The following is a 20,804-nucleotide window of genomic DNA, read 5'->3' as shown; positions in this document are numbered from 1 at the left end:
AGGATTGCTTCATGGTATTCCTCTGCTTAGAAACTTGTAAGTGGGAAAAAATTTTAACCTTGTCAGACTTTTGCATAAATTCTGAGGGCTCTCCATATATCCTTATTTTTAAAATTAGGATAGAATGGAAAATGGCTCCTTTTGTTATTCAGAATATGGAGTTACACATCAAAATGGCTTTGGGTTAAGCCTCAGGTCTGGAATTACTTCCCTCCCATGGAGTAGGGCACCTGCTCCACTACTCTTGAACGAGGGGAAATGTCTGTAAAAGGGAGACTGGCTTTAGGCTTTGCTCAGTTTTTTTCCATCCCCCCTTCTTCCATGGAGCCATTCCTGCCCAACATTGGGACTGCACATCCCTACTGTGGCTCCCCTTTCAGGCTTCAAGCTGGTGTAGTAGTTCAGGTTCTCCTCTTCCCATGGACAGTTGATCTCGAAGCTGTGTTCCAAGGCACCCTGGAGGTGACTGGAGCCATTAGCTTGAGCTAAGTGGGCTTAATGAATGGTGTGAGGTTGTCATTGTGACAGGGCACCAGCTCAGGCTCAGCTGTAGACCAAACAGCCCCTGAACATCCTCTTACCCATCAAGTCTTTTTATGGATGTCATTGCCATTCAAAGGAGATTCCTGGCAATTTTTCATTTTGGTGATCTTGGCAAAGATGATCCAGAAGTCTTCTTTCTGCCAATAAAAACTGGTTTCTGAGTGAAAAAAAAGGGTAACTAGGGTAGGATGTGGACTGAGGATGAGCTTTGTTTACTGTTTGAATTAAGCTCTGGACTCTCAATGTGGTTATACATTTGTATTCTCATCTTCTGTATTACTAAATATCCTCCTGCTCTACTGTCCTGCCTCTCCCTATGCTGGAGAGAGGATGTGTATGGACCAAAGAGGTGCCACATGGCATGGGAGGGACAAGGTTTCTTGTCACTTTGTCATCTGCCTGACGGAACTGATTTGCTGCCTTTGTTCATTTCTGCCTACATAAAGCTGGCATAATACTAAGGCATTTATCATTGTAGATACACTAATAGCAAACTTTCAAAACAAATCACAGAGTAGTGGTCAATGTCTCATTTGCTTATAAGTAGTCTGTTGTGTTTGGGTTTTTTCCTTCACTTCTACTTTCTCCTTTCTTAGGAAATGACCAGAGGGTACTGACCTCTGCTTTTGTGCTCATAGAAATCTTCTCTTTCTTTTTGATTTGTCCTCTGGCTTGTTTATTTTTTGTTTTGTTTTGTTGGTTTTCTTATTCTTACGAGGTTTTTTTGATGCTTTTTTGTTTTCTTTTTTAATGTTTTGTAAAGGTTTGGTTTATCCTTCCTCACGCATGCGAGCACAGCTATCCATCAGTCTTCTTTTCTCCTTGAGTTGTTGCTACTGATGGGGTTCCTTTATTATATTTTCTCTGCATTGTCTGCCTTTTTTTAAATACCAGTCTTACCTCTTGTTCTTCTGTTTAGTACTTCTTCTCTTCTTTCTGGCAAGACATATTAGAGGTGCCACTTACTTTTTCCCTCTAATCCCCCTCAGCTCTGCTCCCCTCTGCCCTGCAGGCACCAGTACCTCTGGTGATGCTTTCCCAGTGCTGCTGGGCCTGGCCAGCAGTGCCACAAGCACTGGACACGGAGCGACAGAGCGCTGTGACGTGATGCTCAGTTGCTGCCACTGCCAGGATGCCACCAGTGATGCAATGCTGGACAAGGAAGGACACTGGTGCACAGCAGGAACAGCTTTGTTCAGCTAGTTCTGCCCCACTGAAGTCACAGAGCCTTCTGATAGTGGGGTTTTTTTTTTGATTTTTAGATAAAAACACAGATCAGGTTCCTCTTTCAAAACTGGACAACAGAAGGGGGAATTCCCTTGTTGATAACCTTTAAAAAATGAGAAAGAGAATTTCTTGAATTAAAGAAAACCTGCTGGAGCAGAAGGTAGATACAGCTTCCAGCTCCTTTTGCAAATTCCCATTGCTGAAGAGAGTTGGAGGTAGAGATGTGAAACCTTCCCCTGATGGTTCCTGTTCCCTCTGCTTGAATGAAGGAGTCACTGGGGCAATGATATTTCCTGGGCCAGGTATTTTGAAGGAGTAAAATGACATATCAGTAATTATATTTTCTTTGTGGATTTGTATCATCTGGAAATCAGGTCTCAGAGCTTGATCTGATTTGAGCTCAATATGGAAAAATGTAGAAGCATTCATACAGGCATATCGTGACACAGAAGTTATTTGAAGCATGCATCAATTTCTGGATATCTCAATACCAATATGAATGTAGAATTGCTGGCATTATAAAATTATTAACATAAAACCCTATGCAAAGCGAGAAACTTTTGTTAATGAGTGGTATGGCTTGAATATATATATATATATTTTGTTTATTTATTTATTTATTGAATTTTTTTTCTGCTTTCACCAGTACTGGAAGGGGGAATTCTCTTTGTTCTTTGCAGTTAAAAAAACAAAACAAAACAAAACAAATAGAGATAATTTCCTGACTACAGGAAAAGAACTACTGGGGTAGAAGGTTACCAGGGCCTCCAGCTCCTTGTGCATATCTGAAGAGAGTATTCAGAGAGTTCAAATACAAGTAGGAGATCTCCAAGTGCAGGAAACAAGCAACGTAGTACAAGGTGAGAGAATGAAGCACAGAGCAGAAGGGCAGTTACTGCATGTATTCCTGGCAAGAGAGATGTCCAACAAATCCTTGAAAGAGATGTCTTAGAAAAGCTTCATTATAAGTTATTGCTAATTTGAGAAATGTCAGGAATGGCAATATTGTTTTCCACTCAGCTGTCGGGATCTCTGTGGGTATGTCTGATTAGATGATACCTTCTGAATATGTGAGCAGTCCATGTATGGTGCCTGGCAGAATGGCATAACTTCAGTAGAAATAAATTATATTTGTAATGTCTTTATTATATAATAAAAATCTCAGCATTGTGGCTGCTGCTATGAGAGGTGAAGAACTATGCCTGTTTTCTGCCATAATGGATGTGGATTCCCATCAGGATAACCAATTTCTGCTGGAGATGGGCTGAGATCTATAAAGGATCTGTGAAGCACTTCTTCTAGTTCAATATTAGGAAATACTGGAAGTATGCAAAATGTAGGCAAATCCAAGTGCATTGCATTTTAAGTTATCCTCACTCTGAAAGAGAACTATTATCCTGATGGTTTTTTAGAGCTCACTTGGCAATGGTGGGATGACACAGTGGGTTTCTTTTTGCATACCAAGTAAGCCCCTCTCTGAGCAGTGCCATGCATATTCCAGACTAAAAGGGCAGCTGAAAAGGCAAACTTGGCTGCAGCTGCTACCTGGAAATCTGGAGATTGTTGCCTTCCTCATTTTATCTGTTCCTAGTCAGCTGGAAAGCACAGTGACCTATGAGTAATGTGGGCATCCCAAGCTCATGCTGATAAAATCTCTACACTACCACCTCTTGCCATCTCTCACTCTCTATCTCTCTGAGATGTTCTGATCCAATCTTGACTTCTTTTGAGGTAGGGCATTCTGTCTTAATGCCCTACCCCTCTCTTGGAGGGTCAGAGAGAAATGAATTTGAGTTGGGGTTTTTTGTTGTATTTTTGCCTGATGGACTCATCTGCAGAGTTTTTATAACAGTGAGAAAAGATATGGCTCTGTGGTCATAACCCAGGGACCCTTCTGGACAATGCTGTTCTCCATTAGTGGATACTCTTAAAAGTATAGAAAAAGAATTTTCAAATCCCAGAATATCAGTTCGGTCCTATGGGAAGAAAACCACCAAGTGTAGCTTAGAGAAATCTGGGGTTGGGAGGTAGCAAAACTTAGTTGTTCTTTGCTCTCTGCACCTTCTTTGCAATATTATAGAATCACAGAATCATAGAATATTCTGAGTTCGAAGGGACCCGTCAGTGTCATCAATTCCAAGTCCTCTCCCTGTGTAGGGCACCCCCAGGATCACACCATGTAGCAGAGCGTGTCATCCAGACATTTCTTGAACTCAGGCAGGCTTGGTGCTGTGACCACTTCCCTGGAAAGCTTGTTCCATTGCTCAGCTGCCCTCTTCTGGGTGAAAAACCTTTTCCTGATACCTAACCTGAACCTCCCCTGATTCAGCTTCCTAAAATTTCCCCAAGTCCTGTCTTCGGTCACAGGAGTGAAGGAATCAGTACCATTCCCATCTCTTCCCCTCATGAGGAAGCCACATACTGCAATGAGGTCACCCCTCAGCCTCCTTTTCTCCAAACTGAACAATCCAAGTGACCTCAACTGCTCCTCATAACTCATCCCTTCCGGACCCTTCACCATCCTTGTTACTCTCCTTTGGATCCTCTCCAAAGGCTTGATGTCTTCTCTATACTGAGGTGCCCAACACTGCACACAGTACCCCAGGTGAGGCTGTGCCAGTGCAGAGCAGAGTGGGACAATCACCTCCCTTGTCGGGTTGGTGATGCGGTGCTTGGTGCACCCCAGGACACCACTGGCCCCCTGGCTGCCAGGGCACACTGCTGCCTCATCTTCACTTTGCCCTCAGCCAGGACCCGCTCCAGCCACTCACTCCCCAGTCTGCACTTGCCACCAGGCTTGCCCCATCCCAGGGGCATAGTTCAGTAGTTGCCCTTGTTAAACTTCATGTGGTTGGTGATTGCAGTCGACCTCTCCTCCTAATTTTGTGTCTTCCTCAAACTTGCTTAAAATGCCTTCCTGTCCTGTGTCCAAGTCATTGATGAAGATGTTGAAGAGGACTGGGCCAAGGATGGAGCCCTGCAGGACCCCACCAGTAACCAGTTGCCAGCCTGATGTTACCCCATTCTCTGTCACGCTTTATGCTTGACCTGTGTGCCAGCTGCTCACCCATTGTATAGCACAGTTGTCCAGCTGTATGCTGGACATTTTGTCCAGGAGGATACTACAAGAGATAGTATCAGAAGCTTTCCTGAAGTGCAAAAATATATTACATCCACTGGCTTCCCTTGATCAGCTAGGTGGGTTACCTTGCCATAAAAGGAAAGTAAGTTTGACAAGCAGGACTTTCCCATCATGAAGCCATGCTGGCTGCCACCAATGACTGAATTGTCCTCCAGGTGTTTTTCAATACCTCCCAGAATAATCTTTTTCCATAATTTTAGCAGGCACCGAAGTCAGACTGACTGGCCTGTAGTTTCCAGGGTCTTCCTTCTTGCCCTTCTTGAATATTGGAATAATATTAGCCAGCTTCCAGTCAACTGGAATCCCTCCAAATTGCCAGGACCTCACAAAAATTATTGAGAGAGGCCTCATGATTACATCAGAGAGTTCTTTGAGTACTCTTGGATGAATCCCATCCAGCTCTATGGACCTGTAGGTATCTAACTGTAGCAGCAGATGGTGTACAAGATCAGGGCCAGCTAAGAGTTGATCCTTGTTGCTGTCATGGTCCCCCAGTTTTGGGCCCCCTTTATCCATTATCAGTGTTGAAGACAGAAAAAATGCATTAAACACCTCTGCTTTGTCTATATCCCTGTTGGTGAAGTGACTGTCCTTATCCTGTAAAAGATTGATGTTGTTTTCTACACTGCCTTTTTCTGATAATGTATTTGAAAAAACTTTTTTTTTTGCCCCCACAGTTCTGGCCAGTTTCAGCTTCAACTGAGCTTTGGCCATTTGAATTTTCTCCCTGCAGTATTTAGTAGCATCTCTGTATTCTTGCCATGTCACCTGATCCAGCTTCCACTAGGCATAGACCTTCTTTTTTTTCTTGATTTGTAGGAGCAATTCCCTGTTCAGCCAAACCAGTTGTCTGCCTTGTCTGATTGACTTCCAACATTTTGGGATTTTAATTGGTTATCATATGTATCAAGCTGCCACTGGTCAGTTAGTCCACTGAGAGTATTTGTAATTCTCTCTGTTTGTCTGCACCATTAATAAATGTTTCTTGCTTATTTCTTACAGATCAGCATGGTGGTTTTATGGTGGATTTCTCCAGCTGAGGGACAACTGTCTGAATTGCCAGGTAGTTGACATTTTTTTCTGATTCTTCACAAGCTGTTCTGGATGTCGCAACCTTTTCTTGGACTTTAGGCTTCAGTCCTCTCTCCTTAACCCCCTACATTTGTCACCTCATGATCCAATGGTTGTCCTCAGTTGCATCTTAAAACTACTTCAAAATGTGAAGTGAAAGATGCTTTGGCTACCGAATCAGTATCCAGCTCTTCTCTCCCACCAGTCACATTTGGACAGAAACTTGCAAACTGTCTAGTCAGATCTATAGGGGATTTGTTTGCATTTTATAAAGGTACATGTGGTTGAAAACTTACTGGATAAAGAACTGTCTGTCTGTGTGATCCTGCCATAACTGTGGTTAATGGAGGAACTTAGCGGCAAGACAATTTTCTTGTCCTGAGAGAAAAACTCTCACGTTTTGACCAGAGCCATCATCTATTTCTCACCTTTTTAAAGGCCTGAGATTTATTTTGGATTTTTGTAGTATATATAAAAATGTTTCATGCTTACATTAGCTTCATTCGGTTCTGTGGGGAACTTAAAGTAAGCATATGCTAGAGTGGGGACCTATAGAAAAGCATTGAGTGCAATGGTTTGAGGACCACCATACCATGAACATACTAAGCCCCAGTTCTGCTGTGATGCCAAGCCCATGGCAGCAGATTTCTGCACTGCCTGATGAGGTTGTTCGAGGCACAGCTTTAGTGAGTCAGATAAAAGCAGACTGTTTTTCAGTTTGGCACTCAGCCATCCCCGTTATGATAATGTTGGTATTGTAAGCTCCTTGGGGCAGGGACTGTGGCTTTCCGTATGTCTTGAGTCACTCAGAGATTGTGGCTAGCATTCTGTGAACCAAAGCTAATAAATCAAAGCCAGTTTTTTCTCATGTGCTTCAAAACCTACTCCATTTTGAAACGAGAAAACCACGTACAGCTCACTGCAGGCTTTGTCAAATTATTCCTCCCCTTCACACTTGGACTCTTCTTCATTTTCCACACACTTAATACTCACCCAGCTCCTTTCTGTAACTGGCAGCTGATCCAATTACACACTAGAGGTAGAAATACTGAAGTCTTACAGTTCAAATGTGGAATGATATGCATAGTCACTTTGTCACTCAAATCCTTTCATAAAAAATAAATAAATAAAAAATAAAAAAAATAAAAAAAAAGAAAAATCAGACTAGCTGGCCGTAATTAAGGGCAGAAAATAGAGCATGCAGTTAATATCTCCCTGGTTTGACAATACTGGGGTGTCACAAGTACCAATCAGGAAACAGGAGCCATGTGGCTTCTCAGATAAAAACACTGGCTTTTTGCTTCTGGTGCTACAGTTCAAATCCAGCTTAAGGTTCTAAATTAAATGAGACCCTTAACCTATGCCAGAACACACAATCCCTCTGGGTCAGAGCTGAGAGCTATTGGCAGGTCAGTGCTATGAAACTTGCATTCTGTTGCCTTCAGCACACTTAATGGCATAAACAAAGGAATCGAGGTCCAAACCCTTCCGCAGTGCCAAGAAGCCAGAACGGAATGAGCACCAGCACTCAGATGCAGAGGCATAGAAAAAGGAAAACCTGATTTATCAGAGGGTACGGATGTAGGCAGGGTGGGGTCAGTGCCCTCTAGGTCTCACTTGCTGCTGCTTTCTGCAATGAGGGACTTCATGGTAATGGACAAATCTGCTCCTTGTGGGCAGTAGTATCTCAAAGGCAGGCTGCATTTGGGGTCAGATATGTTCTGCCTGAGCTATTTTCTGGGCTCCCTGTTTCCCTTTTCAGTGCATTAGCAGCACAAAACTGTAGCCACAATCAGATGTGGGATCCCAGTGGCACCATCAACATGTGCAGCTGTTGGACTGTGTAAGTTGCCTGTGCAAAGTTGTGTCAAGAGAGAACTTGTTCATTATTGCAGTAAGGATCCCAGTCAGTTACTAGGGGTAATAATGAATGCCCAATAATAATGACCCACCTTGAATTAGTTGTAAAGTTAGGATGTAGGCACCAGGTAGCTAACAAATACTCTTTGCTTGCACTGTTGGCATCTGACTGCCGTGTGCATAGCAGGCTAATTTATGTGCCCACTTCCAGAATTACAGTTTTTGAGAAATCTGGTTCAGATTCTTAGCTATGAGGTTTTCTTTGGAGAGCAATTTGCATTCAGCAGAAGGAGCTTGTAGCACTTGCATAGCAGTAGCAAAGGATCTACCACATTACCAAAAATGTAGGAACCTTCAAAGCCTCCAAGCTCCTCCAGCTCCCACCAGAGAGCTAGAGCTGAGAATCCCATATGACAAAAAAACCAAGCAATAATTAAAAGTCCCTATTTTGCCCAAAGAATTCCTTTATTCAAGGAATGTAAATGTCTTTGCTTACTTGTAAGTTATTTCATCTTTGATAGCTCCTTAGCTCAGTAATCTGATCTTGGGAATAGAGGAATCTGAAAGGAGTGTTACTGTGAAAGAAAACACCTGTCTTTCAGTCAAGACTAAATTGACAAGCAACAATTTAGTTGTCTAAACTCACAGCTTTCAGGATTTCAGACTGCATAAATGTCAAGATGCCTAGGTAGGGCTCAAAGGTGAGCGACAGTGTAGGCAAATATATGTTGGAACTTCAATTATCCAAACCCTGATAACTCTCAGTTACCTGATGTTTAAACATGTCTCACTCTTAGTTTCTACATTTTTCTGTAAAATCTTTGTGCTGAATCACCTGTGTCTTGGCCCAGCACAGTCTATAAACTTTTTAAGAGCTTGTCTCCTGAGGAGCTTAGTGTGTCTGCCAGATCACAGCTTCAGCAACCCCTTTCAGATGGAGCCTGTAATTATCCCTTCATGTTACTTGCTACATTCAGATAGAAGTATTAAAATAAATAAATAATCCTTTTAATCTTTGTTGTCTCCAGCTACATTCCACTTCTCTATAGGCATGGTGTCACTGAAACACCCCTCATCCTAAAACAGAGTGTGTATATGCATTGAAATGATATTCTTTAATGATTCCTTGTTAGGGAGGCTGTGTTTTCTAATAAGCAACCAGGGGATAGCATGGACTTTGCTAGTTAGCAGAATTTACCATCACTGGGTTGGATTTCATGAACCAAATTCTTCCTGTTGTTGCTCTCCTGTAACATCTTGAACATTGACTGATACCCAAGAGCCAAATAGGCCTTGATTTCCATGATTTTGGAGCTTAAAAGCTGCTGAGAATGAAATCTGCCTTCAGAGGAAATTTCTTTAAGTGCTCCTGACTTCAACACTTTTTTTCAATACAGCCCAGTTGCTTTTGAGGGGGGTTGTTGTAATTTGATTTGAGAGATGTAGCAGTTCACAGTTACAGGTCCCTGCACCAGCTGTAGAACTAAATTGACAGGTTTTAAGAAGCAGAAGAAAATGACTGGCAAGAAAGTATGCAAGGCCTCTTCACCTCCTTTGGCACATTTATATTATTCAGCCTTACTTTCACCCTGCTTCTGACTTACATTCACCACTAAGTTTCTCCCAGCCCTTTCTAACATCTTGTGTTCTCCTGTCTATGGCAGACAAGTGGTGGAAGGAGTCCCTCTCCTTTTCTCCTTGCTCTTCAGCAAGTGTTTTCCTCTTTATCTTTCAGGGGAGGAATCTGAAGCAGAATAAGGATAGGAGATTTTTGTTTCATCCCCAACAGCAAGGACTCTAGGGATAAGAGCATCTGAATAAGCCAGTATGATTGGCAGACTGTTCTACAGAATGAGGTGGCATACGCTAATCTGTGTCCTGGTCACTTTTCAGATAAGTGTTCATTAGCAGCACTATGGGATAAAAGCTGCTGTACAAGTGTTGGCCACTCTGCAGTGAAGGATTTTTGGGTAGAATGAAGCCCCTGAACAATACTCTCCCTCATGAGGACAAATAAGATGATTTTGGGCCAGGTCAGTCAGTGTCTGCCTTCCCCCTAGCTGAAGGCAAAGACCCTGATCCTACCAGAACAAATGGCATAAGACATGGAGGATCCAGTATTGCAAAGGAAAATAAAATCCTTTCCTTCATTGAAAGCAGAGTCACACAAGTGAGCTAGAAGGCAAAATGCAATCCAGTTTCATCTGTTGCTTTGACTGGCAATGGGCAGAAAATAAAACTAAACGGGGATATTAAATTGTAAGTTTTGTGGTAAAAAGAAATCTCATTTTCCTGTCAGCAAACTAATATTGCAAAGGAAATATAGCACTAGAAGACAGACCAGACAGTGCCCATTTCAATATTTAGGAAGTTCTAGTGTCTTAGGTGTTCTGTGGCAATCAAAAATGGAAATAAATTAAAGTTGCATTTTAATTGAATTGCACAATGACATCAATTTAAACTTTAGTAAACAGATGCAATTTTGTGCAATGGTTTAAATTGCATTTCTCACACATGCATTTAATTTAAATTTATTGAGATGGTTATTTATGTTAATAAAATAATTAAAAGCAGTTATTTAAAAGTTACTATGAAATAGCTGTGTAACTACCTATATTAATAAGACAGTTAGTTAAGGGATAATGTCTATTGCGTTATAGTGTAATTGCAATAAACAGCTGCTGAGTTTGATTAAGAGCTGAAGTGGAGCTAAAGTGTTTGAGCAATCTCAAAAGCTATTTGTTTTAAGTGTACTACAAAGCAATAGCGATTATTCCTATTATACAAAAAGCCATAGAATAAACATTAAAATATAACTGCTTAGTAGGACACTTTTTCTTGGGTTATTCCAGCAACTCCCTGTGAATGGTGGGGCTAGGGCAGGAGAGTTGGGGCTTTAGTGTAGAAGAGGCTTGGGGGGGCAGAAGATGCAGGAAGAGGCAATAATTTTGTTGAACACAACATACTCAGTGGCCCCCATGTGAGAGTACACCTAAGTGTTAAGAAGGGCACAATCTATGTTTTCTCAAGGGTGGCATCATTCAAAAATCTCTGGCTAGATCCCTTTCAAATTTTATAGAAAAAATTCAGCCTTGGCCCCAGGTCTGACCTGGGAATTTCTTTGTCTTTTTGTTGGAGTGTACAGAGGGAGGTGAACATGTAGTAGAAATCCTTCTGCAACTGTGTATATGAAATGTCTGCTGCTACTCCATAACTCCATCATTAACACATGAAGCAGACACTTCCTGGTCCCCAAGCGTATCCTGCTTTATGGCACTGACACATACCTAAACCACAGGCCATTAATTTGAGTGGGATCAAGTAAGCAAATAGGCACTACTTGTATTGCAGTTGTTATTTACAAACTCCATGTTCTTCTGCTTCTGGGCAGTGGACTCATACATAAGATGTTTGCCTGTAAAATTTCTGCTATATTAGGGTGCCACAAGGTTTGTAGCAAGTCAGGAAAGAATTGCTTAATTACTTAAAAGCTGGTTTATATCACCTTTTATTTGAGAGCAGCTTTGAATGGTGAACTCTGACACGCTGATTGAGGCACAAATGAACATAAGTAGTCAACTTTTTTGCTGCTCCTACTTTCTGCACCCCTGAGGCTCAATTAACAGTGAAAATCTCACAGAGACCAAAAGTGCTATGAAATGCTGCCAAGCAAATTTCACAGGTAGAAATCTTGCATATTTATGGCTTTGTAGTGAATTAGGTTGGCCAAATCCTAGACTAAGATTTTGAGGAGGTGGGGGAATAGGAACATGTCCTGGGTATTCTCCACAGGTCCTGAGCTCCTACTGACATTACTGGCACTCGGGAATCACTCAAGCAAGTTCTCACTTTCAGCAGAACCAGACATCTGTGGGAAAGGTGGGTGAATCGATCAGTGCTGTGAACCAAGATTAGGGAATATAAAGCCCATTTGATCAAATCCCACCAATTCATTTTTATCAAGGTTGTAGGGATTTCACATAAAAATGTAAAAAGTGCAGTTCCAGTAGTTGTCTCCTTTTGCACAATCTAGCCTGAAAGAGATAACATATCTTTGGCTAAACTAGTCATGTATAATATTTTGAAAAAGCTGACAGGAAAAGGAAGTTTGGCAAAGTCAAACCCACAGTGATTAATCCAAGTGCCAATTTACTGCTAATCTTCTGTGGATTGGTTTTGTTTCTGGTTTAGTAAGGATGGAGACATACGAGTAGCTTGGTACCAAGTTTGTGTGTACGTGCGTGTGCTTATTTCCAGGCAGGTGGATCAGGATTCCCCTCCATAAGAGCAAAACTGCTGCTAGGATCTTCCCAAGTATTCTCTGTTGGTGGCTGAAATGGAGCATGGGAGCTGCTCCACTCTGATGGCTCCTACCTCAGGAGGAGCTTAGGCAATGGCAGAAAAGCCCACCCAGTGTACTTGCCTTTTTAAGCTTCTGGGGCTTGCAAGGCCTTCCTAACTCTGCCCTGGGGAAAAACTGTGTAACAATGGATAAAAGACTTGGGCCTCACAGCTTAGTTACAAAGGATTCTCTTCACTCATCCTCTTAGTGAGAAATCCAGTTGAATGCTTTTTGAAATCTTTCAAATATTAAAAATAAAATAAATCTTCTTATTCTGTTCCCCAGTGAGATTCTTGACTGCAGTGCCATGTTGTCATACACTTCAGGTCCTTTAAAATGTGAAATAACCCCCTTCAGTGATGTGGCTGCAGCCAGGTACACAGAGAAAAGTTTATTGAGTTCTTTGTGTGTCTTCAAAAAGTGAAGGAATAAAACAATGAACCCTGAGAGGAGGAAGACAAAGTAGATATTAAAATAATTTGGTGTCAAGATGCAGAAGGCTCAGTGCTACTATTTGGCTTTGTTGGGATCCGTTTTATCCATTTTGGGGAGGAGCTAGAGTAAGTTTATTTGTTTCAGCTAGAAACAGGGAATCATTACTGTTTTGCCTGGGCACACGAATTACTGCAGTTTGTTGGTCAGAACAGTTACTGCAGAAAATATTTGGCAAATCAGTCATGAAAAGAAACAAACTCTGTTTTCAGCTGCCTGAGAAACTGGTTTGTCTTCTGTTTCCTTCTCTCCTGAAGTGTTATCTACTCTCTTCCCTTAGTGCCAAAGTCAGCCTAGAGATGCTCTACTCCCTCTTTGCAAATGCTTTTCAACCCAGTGGGGACAAGATTCAAAACATTCTGAGGTCACTTATCATCTGAAAGAAAACCTGGAAAAATGAAAGCTGTCCATGTGTGCCACCATCAAGGGAATCATCAAGTGACTCTGTTACTTGTGGTCTTAGAAGACAGTTTTCCTTGCACAGTAATCTTTGCCCAAACTCATTGTTGTCACTGCTTTGTAAAGAAAATTTCCTTGTGGGAAGCTCTAGCAACCAGCAAAGTGGTTTATTCTCTCTGCCTTCCAGTCTCTCTCCCCCCTCCCAAGAAGCTGGTGAATATTTAGCATCACCTGATTTGAACTCCTTCTTTAAAGGCTTTGGTGCTTTTCAGTCATATCAAAGATCATGCTTATGTGCTCCTATAATACCTTGAGCTAGAGAACATGGGAACCTGAATTTCTTAACAGCAGGGTTTTTTTGCCAAAGTGAATGTTTAGATTCATATAAAAAAACATCCACTGCCTTGGGTTTTGGTGTAGTTTGGGGTTTTTTTTTCATATTTTATTTTTTATTTTGGGGCTGGGATGTTTTGACATCTTACTATCTTTGAATTTAGCTTTGGATCATTAGTCAAGGAAATAAACAGCCACATTTTTTATTATTCACACTATCAGAGTGTATTCCAAGCCCATACATATCCTGCAGCTTGTTAAATAATTTTTTATCCTTTAAGAAATTCTCATTAATCTCTGACCAAGAAGAGCAATAATAGGTTAGTTAGTCATCATATATAAAAATCTGAATCATTTTTACAAGTATCTTTAATGGCTTCCATTAATTACGTGTCTTCATAAAAAAGCTACCCCTCTCAAACACAGCATCCTTTCATTCTTCAAGAGGATCTAATTTCTGAAATAACTGAAATTAAGGCACTGATGCTTTGTTTGGGCAAATTAAGCAGAAAAAATACACGCACAGCTCAAGCAGAAGGTAGAGGAATCATGTTCTATTAACTTGTCAGCTACCTTGGTATTATTAGCAAATTTTTACAAGTCAATCCAGTGTACTACTGTGATTAGTGCTACAGTGACAGCAAAAAATTCTGTGTGGACTGGGATGTGATTTTAGCTGCAGCCCAGGTGAAGCTGAGATGCCTCCCCTGCTGCTCTTGGCTTTGTTCTGCATGTCCTTGGCTCAGGTTTCATGGTGGTTGCGTGGTCAGCATGAACAGGGCTGTTACCCAAGGACATGGTTCACCCTTCCCATCCCATCCTTACCTCCTCAAGCCTGCCCGCCCTTGCTTTGAGGAGTGTTGTGTTTCCGTGTGCTCAGCATCATCAAGGGGCATTTTTAGGGTCAGATGATGTTTTAGCCTCTTAGTTCTCTGATCAAATGCACATCTTTGAGTGGGCAAAAATGATCCCATCAAGGCTGGACAGGCAAGCAGGCAGGAACAGCCCCTTCAAGGGCAGCTCAGAATTCTGGCAGACTAAAGCTGCTACAAAAACACAGCCAGGATCATGGCATCATTCTTTCCATCATTTTTTTTTTTTTTTTTTTTTTTGTTCTTTGTTAATTTGAGTGCTAATTTGCTACCTTAAACCCACAATAAAAGGCAACATTCATTGCCCTGTCATCAGAACTGCCCTGGACGGTGTTTTCAAAACTCTTTCAAAAGGCATCTCTTCTGTGTTCATCTGTCTTCCCATGACGACACCAGAGGCCCTGAGTAACAGATAAAAATTTTCAAGGTCAAATGTAAAACAGAGGATGCTTCTAACCCTTCATAGCTTCTTTAAACCCTTTCATAGTCCATAAGCTAAGAAATACTGAAAAAGTAAGAATGGTACTGAAGCCTCTTCCTCCTCTGTTTTATTTCAGGTCATGTAATCTTGCTCACTCTTGTGGAAAGCCTGAGGAGCTCTGGGAGGGGTTTAAAGAAGAGATCTTCCTCTCCTGTTCAGGTGAATAGTCATGAATTAGACTCTTGGGAGACTGAGGCTGTATAAATACATAAGGCAATCTTTTGATTACACATAGTGTTAAAAGATGCTAAGAATACTTATACTACAGTTAGTGGTGGATTTTTATGTATTTACTTATTTATCTTAACTTATTATATGTTTTCCCCTTCTCTGGGAAGTGAAGACTATCAAGAGATAAGGGAGAGTATTCCATGTATTTGTATGCAGTATGAGTCCAGTACTTGGCCAAGACCCAGATCTATTGTGGCAAGAAAGTAATAGATGAACTAACTAGGGACTCAGACTCTCTGGCTAGCATCCAAGAAACATTAAAAAATGTAGAACTGCACATAACAAGTAGGAAGATGCATGCAAATGTTGATGTCTTATTGAAAACTGTTAACTTATTAATATGTTGGGTTTATAGACATGCATTTGGATTTTAAAACCTGCTAAGTTCATTCCCCGAAATTACCTGCTGAACTATCTGCATGAAGTAGTATTTAAAGTAGTGCAACAATGTTGAGGTAGTTCTGAGGAAAAAGACACTTCTGAATGCCTGAAACTGGACTGGGTTTTTTTTGAAGCATCGGCTCTGAGGAGTGGCAGCGGTCCAATTCACCTCTCAGGAAGGTTTCTAGTACCATTTCTTTCTTTACCATGTCTTCACTTCTGCAAAGAAGAAAGTCATGTATGACCCTTAGGACCTTCTCATACAGGTAGGAGGTTTCAGTGTCTGTAGGTTCATGTGAAAGATGTAGGTCAGGAGCTTTGTGTGGTGCCTAAAGATCTCCTGAAGCCTTTTAGAAAGGAGATCCTAGGAGCATTTGAGGTCAAGGATCATTGGCTAGTGCAAGACTTAGGATGACTCTGATGCCAATGCCTAGAATGAATCTTATTCCTGTGAGTCTTCCAATAGGTGCAAACTATGGCTCATATAATCACATCGTTGTTGCTTATGACTTCAAAGACTGGAGAGCATTGTAGTTTACCATGTAGGTTTTGTTTGTCAACCAACCCTGGTGAGATACAAAAGCTGATTTGGTCACTTCTTGTGCAGACAGTCAGCCCACTGAGTAAAGTGTCTGTGATTACACATAGCTACTGACTGGAAGAATAGGTGAGGCAAGATGCTGGAGTCCCTACTTCTGTCTGTACTTCTATGCAAGCCACCTGAAATCTAGTTCTTCATTAATATCATATGCAACCCCAGAGTGCTTTGCTTTTCATTGCCAAGGTTGTCCCTGCCACTTTACACATTGATCTGAACATTCATAAGGATCCTTTCGTTGCACATGTCTGTGCACGTGCAAAGTAGTTGTGATCACAGAAGCGGAAAGAAATGTCTGGAAACAAGCACTCTGGAGGAGCAGGTGAGCTCTAGTTGAGACAGGTCATATGGAGCAGACAGTGCTGTCCCACTGTCCTGTGAAACACAGCAGAAATCTGAAACAGTAATTTCTTTCTTCCACAGCAATAAGCAAATGGGTGAGTACATTTTATTCACAACCATACCTATCATCACCGACATTTAGAGGTATCAAGTCCTTGGTTTTTATGCTTTTACAGTTGGATGTTATCTCTTTTCCTAAAGAATGATTATTTTTTAGTACAGAATAGCTTAATGTTAGAGCTAACAGGTGAATAGTGGGAGTTGGTTTTCAATTTTTTTTGCCTGACTTTACTCCCTATTCCCATCCCATTCATGCTCAGAGCTTTGTTTGAGATGGAGGACCAGTTTCATGATTGTTGTACTCACTGAGCTTACTCACACAGTGTTTTTTTTCTAATCTCTCAACTCTAATTGTTGCATGCAAATTGTTTAATAAATAATGTTGGGAAAAAAAAAAAAAAAAAAAAAAAAAAAAAAAGAATAGATATTAATTAAGAAAAGGATTTAGGCTGACTCAGTCTCATGCATGAGACAAAAGGTTAAGTAAATGCCAAGGCCGCTATGCCTCTTCAAACAACGAATATTAGTTTTAGAATCATTAATGTCTGCTTAGAAAACAGAGTCATACTGGAGACTTGTATGCCAAAATAACCAAGGCCAGGGCTCTTTCTTTTCAGTTTGAAGCTAAATTATTCTCCAATAGAGGGCTAAATGTATGCAATTAACAGTGCTAGGTAGGACAACAGGGAATGGCACGTTTAATATGTAGCCAAATTGAGATCAAGTTTTTCTTTGAATCCAGTAACTTGGACATTTAATATGCACAACCAAGCTCTGCAAGAGAATTAGTGAAAAGAAGCAGATAATTAACTCCTTCACTCCTTGTCAATGGAGAAAGCATGATTATCCTGCTGTTTATGAATTTCTGTCTGGTTCCAAAGTTGCTGGATCTATAAACACAAAGCTTTTTTCAAGTGCCTTCCATATGTGGGCAAAGATTAAGAGAGTTGTGTAGTCTTTATTAGAAAGAAGATTACCAAATCATATCTAAAAAAACCCCACAAAACTGCAGCAAAACAAAAAACAAAGCACTTCATACTGGGAAAGATTAATTTGAGGTTGGAACAAATGTGAGCATGTGAGCTTAACAAGAAGTGCATGCTCCGTTTTCGTGTTGAAAAGCTTAAGAAGACTAGGCTGAAAGGCCCAGTCGTATATTTTTTAAAATAAATAGCAAAAGACTTTTTAAGCAGGTGGGTGATTCCCCCTGGTATGAAGACAAAAGTCAAGGTGCTTATTAAAACTTCCCAGCACCCTCACATGCAAAAAAATGTTTTGCACTAGACATGTTACTTACCACATTACCATCACCCATTTTGTATGTGCATACCCGATAATAATATTTAATTCTCATTCAGTGTTCTCTAAGAGGATGAATATATTTATTTCCAGTTTACTTAAGGAAAGTGAGGTAAAAGGTGATGAAGTGACTTGCATAAGGCAGCTGAGTTGAGCAATGGCCAAGTGGTCCTGATGCTCAACTTCTGCGTCCTGATAATGATAAACTGTCAGTTCCATGAAATTTGCTTGGGATGTCTTGGAGGTACAGTTTTTGACTAGACAAGAAACCAGATCAAATTGTCCATGTGCTTCCAGGGCTAGTTGGACTCTGAAAAGTTGAAACCTGCAGAGTTGAAATATATTTTTACTTCTATTTATACCTAAATTAAGTCTTCTCTTCCTTGCACAAAAGGATATAATTTTCCATGAGATGTAACACAGCCTTTCATGTGTTGAGAAGGCTTTCAAGGGAGTGCATTGGTTGCAGCAGTGACTCCCACAGAAGTCGACAGCCACATGCAAATAAATGCTCAGGTTTGAAAATGGTACACTTAAATAGTTCAAGTTTTGTTACTAAGGCTGAAGTGCATTACAGCTCTCATTTAACTGAGTAAATACTATTATGCTGAAGTCCTTTGCATTGTCATCAACAGGAAGAGACAGCTTTGCTCTAGGGCTTGTTTCAGTGAAGGGTCTGTACTGGAATGTTGTATTTACCTTTAATATTTGTGCCATGTCTAGATCTCACTTTCCAATTTCTCATGCATGCTGTTTTCAAGAGTGAAAAAAAATATCTGGTGTATGGGACCATCCAAGAACACATGCTCAAGCCCAGTTCTGAGCTTTATACTTTCCTTCAGGCTTTTTACATGCTACTCCTAGGAAAGAGCAAGGATGCAGCCAAACACCAGATTCTCACTTTATGATACTGAGCTCAATTCTTGCTCAGTATTTTATTAGTTCATGCTCAGGCTTGAATCTGTTGTAGAGATACATACCTGACTGGAGGAAGGTAAGATAAGGGGTATATCAACTGTCCATGTTTAAGTCATCTTCATTGAGACCAATTGGAAAGAATCTGTGTATTTGGTATTTGTGAATATTTTATCTTTTCCTTTTAAGTATTTTATTACTGGAGATAAGGCTCTGAATGACTAAAATTTGCTCTCTTACCCAGCTGGTCTGACTGCTGGGAACACAAGTGGACTCTAGAAATCTGAAAATCTCTTAACTGAGGCTACCACATTGGTCCCAGCTGCATGCAGGTTCTGAACTGACTGAGGCCACCTAGGAACAGCTTCTCTCTGGCTGCAGGGGCCTGTTTCACCACTTGGCAAATATTTGATTTTGCAAATGTTTAGCTTTCTGTCATTTCATTGCGAGTTCATGCCAGAAGGCCAGGTATGGCCTCGCTGTATTTGTTAAAGGTCTGGCTTTGGCACCATGGTGTGGGAGTATCACCTTTCAGGTGAGGCCTGAGGTCAAACTGTCCCCTTGCATTCCTCACGTGGGCAGCGCTGCCTTTACAGTTGGCTCTGGGGTAATGTGGCTAATGTCATGGGAGAGAAAAATCTCTGGTTTGCTCAGTGTTATGGCACAGTTAGGGTTTTTATCTCTTGTGTATAGACCTCAGCACTGTCTATCCTGACAGGTGCTATCCAGTTACTCGTCCATCCGTCCATCCATCCATTGCAATTATCCTTGTGGCAACACTGTATGACCAACTTGGGGCAGGCAAAATGGCTCCAGGACTTCCTCCTGAGGTCACTAATCACTAAAATAGGTAAGAATAGTAGTCCTGATGCTGTAAGCTTAGGAGCATTTGGGATATATATATGTACATAGAGATACATGCCTCATACCATCAAAAAGAATCCCTAAAATACTCATAGTATCTGCTGAGTTGGAAGGGACCCATCAGGATCATCAAGTCCAACTCCTGTCCCTGTGTAGGGCACCCCCAGAATCACACCATGTGCCTGAGAGCATCATCCAAATGCTTCTTGAAGTCAAGCAGGCTCAGTGCTGTGACCAGTTCCCTGGGGAGCCTGATCCATTCCTCAAGCACTGTCTGGGTGAAAAACTTTTTCCTGACATCTAACCTAAACTTCCCCAGCACATCTTTCTAGCATTCCTTCAGGCCCATATCGTCTGTTGCCAGAGAGAAGAGGTCAGCTCCTGCTCCTCCTCCTTCCCAAGTGAGGAAGCAGTAAGCTGGGATGAGGTCTCCCCTCAGTCTCCTTCCCTCCAGGCTGAACAGCCCAAGCGCCTTTAGCCACTCCTCATACACTTTCCCTCTAAACACTTTGTAGCCCTCCTCAGGACACTCTCCAGTAGCTCTATGTCCTTTTTTGTACCGTGGCACCCAAAATTGCCCAGAGTACTCAAGGTGGGGCCTCACCAGTGCAGAGTGAAGCGGGACAATCACTTCACTCTGGGACCGGCTGGCAGTGCTGGGATTGATGCACCCCAGGACTCGGTTGGCCCTCCCGGCTGCCAGAGCACACTGCTGGCTCATGTTCAGCTTGCCACCAACCAGAACCCCCAGATCCCTTCCTGCAGGGCTGATATAATAAAGGAGAAGGAAATTAAAGCTGTGTTTGTAAGAATGCTCAAAGAATTATTCCTATTAAGACAGCTTCTGTTGTACTTTCGATAATAACATGCTTGAGGTGGAAGTGGCTGCAAGCACTGGGCAAGCTCAGCAAGCAGCGGTGAGTGCTGGCAGCCCTAAGCCACAGCTGCCCCAGCCAGAGCCAGTCCCACATTGATCTTGCTGGTTGCTCTACTCCCCTCTTGCCTCCCTCCAGGCTGCTCCAGGCCTTTCTCTCAGTGCCTTCACAGCAAGCTCTGATCTGTGCTCCCTTGGCTCCTGCCTGTGCCTCCCAGCCCCTGCTTCACTGCCCTACACAGCCATCAGTGATGATGCTGCTCATCTCTCCCTGACTGCTGTGAGCCTCTGAATCTCTGCTCTCCTCCCTCCCTGACAGGTGGTACCTGTAGCCTTACCGAGCACCCTCAGGGCCCTTCCTCTCATCTCTTACCTTTTCTTCCTTCATGCTCCCCCTTCCCCAGATGAGCCCTCACCTGCTTCCCCAGGTGTGACAGCCATGACTCACATCTTTCTTGCCACCACTGCTCCTCCACCC

At 41.9% G+C, this 20,804-nt stretch overlaps 1 long non-coding RNA gene across 1 annotated transcript in view; it reads left to right on the top strand.

Annotated features, from left to right (window-relative positions):
• Positions 1–20,804, top strand: part of LOC139794582 (uncharacterized) — a 119,418-nt gene that overhangs the window by 96,662 nt on the left and 1,952 nt on the right. The window contains exons 2-3 of the long non-coding RNA XR_011725185.1: positions 5,915–5,975; positions 14,839–14,921. This is a non-coding gene — a long non-coding RNA (uncharacterized lncRNA). The remainder of the gene's footprint in view (positions 1–5,914; positions 5,976–14,838; positions 14,922–20,804) is intronic.

The sequence above is a fragment of the Heliangelus exortis genome, chromosome 3 (assembly GCF_036169615.1).
Source record: "Heliangelus exortis chromosome 3, bHelExo1.hap1, whole genome shotgun sequence".
Classification (NCBI taxonomy): Eukaryota; Metazoa; Chordata; class Aves; order Apodiformes; family Trochilidae; genus Heliangelus; species Heliangelus exortis.
This window is presented reverse-complemented; position numbering and strand designations above follow the sequence as displayed.